The sequence below is a fragment of the Carlito syrichta genome, unplaced genomic scaffold (genome assembly GCF_000164805.1).
Source record: "Carlito syrichta isolate Samal-C Ts95f unplaced genomic scaffold, Tarsius_syrichta-2.0.1 Scaffold120466, whole genome shotgun sequence".
NCBI classification, from domain to species: Eukaryota; Metazoa; Chordata; class Mammalia; order Primates; family Tarsiidae; genus Carlito; species Carlito syrichta.
Genome location: NW_007064562.1, coordinates 58,473 through 63,750, shown reverse-complemented (window position 1 = coordinate 63,750; position 5,278 = coordinate 58,473).

The following is a 5,278-nucleotide window of genomic DNA, read 5'->3' as shown; positions in this document are numbered from 1 at the left end:
ACACTCCCACCCCCAGCCCTCCCCCCATCACCCACCGCAGCACGGCCCCCCGCCGGCCTCCTGCTTCCACAGCAAGGTGACCTTGGGAAGCCATCCCTCTGCTTAAAACCCACAGTGGGCCGGGTTCAGTGTCTCAGCCTGTAATCCCAGCACTTTGGGAGGCCGAGGCACGTGGATTGCCTGAGTCTGCAGGTTCGAGAACAGCCCGGGCAACATGGCAAGACCTCGTCTCTGCAATAAATAAGTTAGCCGGGCATGGTTGCGTGCACCTGTACTTCCGGCTGCTTGGAAGGCTGAGGCGGAAGGATCGCCAGAGACCAGCAAGTCGACACTGGGGTGGCTATGACCGTGCCATTGCACTGCAGCCTGGGCGACGGAGTGAGACTACAACTCCAAAAAAAACCCACGTGACTTCCCACAGCAGTTAGGTGAAGGCTGCCTCCTGGCCAGTGTCCCCCAGGCCCTCCCAGATCCGCCCTCGTCTGCCTCTCCGGCCTGTCTTGGCCTGCCTCCCTGTGGCTTACCCTGTGACTTCTCTGCACCCCGAGAAATGCATCTGCTGCGTTCAGCACGTCTGCACCTGCCACCCCTGCCTCTTGGGACTCCTTCCCCTGGCCCTTCAATCTCCAGCAGCCTCCTCCGGCATTCAGCTCGTCACCCTGGAGGCCCACCTTCCAGGAAGGCTCCACTACCCCAGCTGGGCAGCCCCGTCCCCCACCATGGCACGCTAGCACAGTACCCCGTCTTACGTTTTTCTGTCGCACTTCTCCGTACCTGACGTCGTCATATCTGCTTTATTGTTATCGCCATTTTCTTTCACTAGACTCTCAGAGCCTCAGACACGGGGGCGTGTCTTGTTCATCACCATCGCCATTGTAGCCCTTGTACAACATAGAATGCAACCTTGTGTACAGCTCGTGTTCAGTAAACGTTTGTCGTCTGGCCAGAAAAACAGGGTGAGCCAAGCCAAGGGTGTGGCTCTACTGCTGGAGAGAGGTTGGTGCAGACACACTGCAATGCAGGCCATGACCTCTGTCCAGCCCAGACCAGCCCCCCGTGGCTCGTCCACGGCAGTGCAGCACCGCATCCTGAGTCCAGCAGGCCACCCCGCCCTTCCACGCTGGCAGGCACTGCAGGCAGCGAGAGTCCCAGGTGCTGGGCAGTCCCATGTCACCAGGCCTGGCCCCCGCCTTGCAGATTGATGAGTGGACGCTCCGTCACCAGCTACGACATGCGGCACATTTGGCCTCACTGCCCTTTCCAGTGTCACACCCTGAGTCCCGGGGTAGGGGTGGGGGCTTGTGCTGGGCGGCCTGGCCTGGAAAGGCTGAGTCAAGCAGGAGATCGAGTTCAAGGCCCAACTTACCCTTGATCCTCAGTTCCAACAACAAAGGGTGTGAAGAACCGGGCTCGGTGGCTCAGCCTGCCATCCCGCGCCTTTGGGAGGCTGAGGGGAGTGGATGGCCTGAGCCCGCGGGTTCGAGACCTGCCTGGGCAACTTGGCGAGACCTCATCTCTACAAGAAATCAAAAAACCAGCCGGGCGTGGTAGCGCGCGCCTGTAATTCCGGCTACTCGGAAGGCAGAGGCAGAAGGATCGCCGGAGCCCAGCAGGTCGAGGCTGCGGTGGCCGGGAGCGGCCACTGCACTCCGGTCTGGGCAACAGAGGGAGACTCCAACTCAAAACAAAATTTTTTAAAAGGATGTGAAGAGTGGGAGTTGATGTCTGTTGCGAGCACATTTCATTTATACAAACTTAACTGTGTCCTCTGCCCAAAAAGAGGAGAGAGAAGGGACCCTGGCAGTAGTGCTGCTGAGGGCCCCGGCCGGCCGGCCGGCGTGAGTCTGCCTTGCAGTGGTCGTAGGAGGGAGGACGTCCCTCACTGCCTGTTCTCCCCCCACAGGGTGTGACTACAGTGCTTTTCAGGAAGCACAGGCCCTAAGTTGGTGACGTGCTGGGCGGGCTGGCACAGCTCGTGAAAGCCAACACGTGCATCTATCCTGACCGCACATCCCTGCTGGTAGCTTGAAACTGCCATGGCAGGGTGTTTACACTACAGCAGTTGACACCACACTACAAATCAGGGCTTGTTAAACACTCGCCAGCACCCACTGACTTGAACACGAGCCAGCTGCCCTGTTTGCAGTAGGGGCAGTGAGAGGAGCCCGTCCTGTGAGGGGGCCCTCGACTGGAGAGGGAAGGGCGGCCTAGGGGGAGTCGCCTAGCCCCGTGGGAAATGTGACTCATGGCCTGGGGGCTGGACATGTGAGCACACTTGCAGGCTGGTAACACACAGGACCGGAAACTTAGGATGTGTGTTCTTCCTGAATGTCTGTTATACTCCAGTTTAAAATATTTGTGTAAGAGCCATTGAGTCTATTATGAGGGTGCTTAATAAATATCTGAAATCATTACGTATCTCTCGCAATCTTGTTTCTTAATGGTAGTGCCCAGGTTACACTAATAGCTCTTGACTGAGAATTCCAGATCCAGAACAAGGAAACTCAGAGTCCTAAGAAGTGCACTGTGCCACCAAACTTACAATTTTAACATCTCCTGCCACCTCTCAAAATATTGGCTCCCTCTCTGACCCGGACCTCCGGGGACCCGGAGTTCTGTAATACCGTCACGCGGGTGTGGTGGCCACAGTCCTGGTCCCGCCCGTGTGACGCCTCCAGTCTAGTGGGTGGGAAGACAGTGAGAGGTGGTGACAGGGACCTGGGGCCTGCAGAAGGCGTGGGGAGGGGACAGGGCCTGTGTCAGAGGCCCCTGGCAGGTCCGGTGGTGGGCAGGCTTCCTTCAGGACCTGACCGTAAGGTGAGGCCAGAGAGCCAAGCCGGACTCAGGCAGGCTGAGACCTGCAGGGGAACAGAGAGTGGGGGTTCGGGCCTGGGGGGAGCATGACTGAGACGCAGCTGGGGGTCGCAAGGGCCCGCAGATCTGTGAAGAACGTCCACTGCCTGGACCCAGGGCGTTGGCCTGAGGGATACACAGAAACGGTTCTGAGGGACACACACAGCACCCCAGAAACAAAGCCTCGGGAATGCAGCCACCTGCTTTCCCTGAACCTCCACTCACAGCCGCAGGGCCTGAAGGACAGCAGCCCACAAAGCAAGCAGAGGTTGGCCCCGGCCATCCAAGCTGCGGAACAGAGGGGCCAAGAGCAAGGCCCTCGGACCAAGAAGGTGTGGACAAGGCTGCAGCTGGAATCTTCCCGGGGAAAAAAAGAGGGGACAGGCGGGGGACGGGCTAGGCCCCAGGGAGGGGAGGCAGGTGGGCAGACCTTTGGGTGCTGGAAGGCAGGAACCTGGCTTGTGACTCCAGGCAGGCCACCTCCCAGTGCCTCAAGTGTCCTCGGGGCAAAATAAGCGTCGTGAATAAAACCCAGCGAACAAAGTTGACATGTGTGGCATCACCCCAAGCAGACTCCGCGTTCTAACAGGATGCAGCAGCATCATTCGAACATGCAGGACCTGGTGGTGCCCAAAGCGGTCCCTCCGTGGCCACACTCTCGTTGGGACCTCGGAATAACCCCAGGAAGTCGGCACTGGGGGCCCGTTGGCTCACCAAGGACACTGAGATGAATTCACCAAGGATCACACAGCCAGTGGGCAGATCATGGGGCGAGGTCCCTCTCCCCAAATCACAACCCTTCCAGAATTCGAAGAAAGCTTTCTTCCCCCCGAACTTAAAGCCCTGGTGCCTGCCAGGGTGAGTACAGGACTGATTTTGCACGGCATGAACCCCTGCCAGCTTCTGGCTCCGGGCAGTGTTTGCTGCAGAATTTAAAGACGGCAATAACTGTTGAACACCCTATTATCCGGCTGCCTAATTAAGGTAAGTGATGGCTACAGTTCGCTCACCAAGGCTTATGCTTCTCGGAGGAGGCCCTGCCAGCCGCCAGGGCCCCATTCCAGGGGCATTTAGAGTAGCAGCCTCCCTCTAGCTGTGCTGAATCAAAGGTAAGTCATGGCCCTAAACGGCCAAGACGGGAGGGCTAACAGCCTCCGTGAAGTGGGCAGCTGAGGCCACAGTCTCCCCTCAGATGGTCCCCCTCCACACCCAGCGGCTCCAGTGCTCCCTGAAACCCAAGTGGCAACATTTCCTCTCCCTAGAGGGGAGAAAAAGGTGTTTCTCCCAGCTCCCTGCACAGAGAAGAAACTCCATGAGTCCTCCATTTTTGGCCCTGGCCCCTTTCCACCAAGCTACCCACCTTCTGGCTCCAGGAGCATGGACCAACTTGACCAGGTTTGCCCAGGACTCCCCTGATTTTAGCGCAGTCTCCGGGGGCCCTGTCAGCTGGTCACCCTACTCCAGCCCCACCAGCCTGGGCTGGGTCTCAGAGAATTTGCCCAGGATGGTTTTACATCCTATGTCTGTGCCTAGTCCATTCAGACTGCTAGAACAACAAGACCACAGAATGAGTGGCTTATAAGCAACAGAAATGTGTTCCTCACAGTTCTGGACGCTGGGAAGGTCAAGGTCAAGGCGCCAGAAGTCTTGGTGCCTGGCGAAGGCCCTCTTCCTCACAGACAGCTATTGTCTTGCCGGGTCCCCACTGGCAGAGGGGCAAGGAATCTCTCAGGGGCCTCTTATTTTAAAAGGATGGCAATCCTATAATGAGGCCCCACCCTCATGGCCTAATCCCCTCCTGAAGGCTCCACCTCCTAACACCATCACACTGGGGGTTGGGTTTCCACATATGAATAGGGGTCTGTGCGGGCTAGCTCCTGGGGAGTCGGCCCTCCCCCTTCCCAGACCAGCCTTACTCAGTCACCCTCTTCCCCGTGCTGGGAAACCAAGCTGACTCACCATGGCTGACCCGTCCCTGTCCTTCGGGAGAGGGCTGGGCCTCGCAGCGACTGCCTAGCCCTCCCTTCCCCAGTTGCAAGCGGCACCTGCAGGAATGGATGGGGCTGACGTTTCTCAGGAAGAACCCATGTGCAAGACCAAGTCTGGGGGCACACGCCTGTAATCACCCCTTCTCAGGAGGCGGAGGCGGAAGGGACGCTTGAAGCCAGGACGGGCAACATAGCGAGATCCCCATCTGTTAAAAAATAAAAATAAAAGAACCTACGGACAGTGCTGCTCGATCTTGACTACTTGTTAGAATCACCTGGGGGGGGGCGGTTGGGGACAATAGCCAAAGCCCAGGCTTTACCCCCTAAAATTAAACCAAAAACCCTAGGAATGAGATCTTGGTGTCTAATATATTTTTAGTCAGTGTGGCCTGGGATCAGTCACCTCTGGGAGCCAGGGCTTCCTCACTGTAAAATAA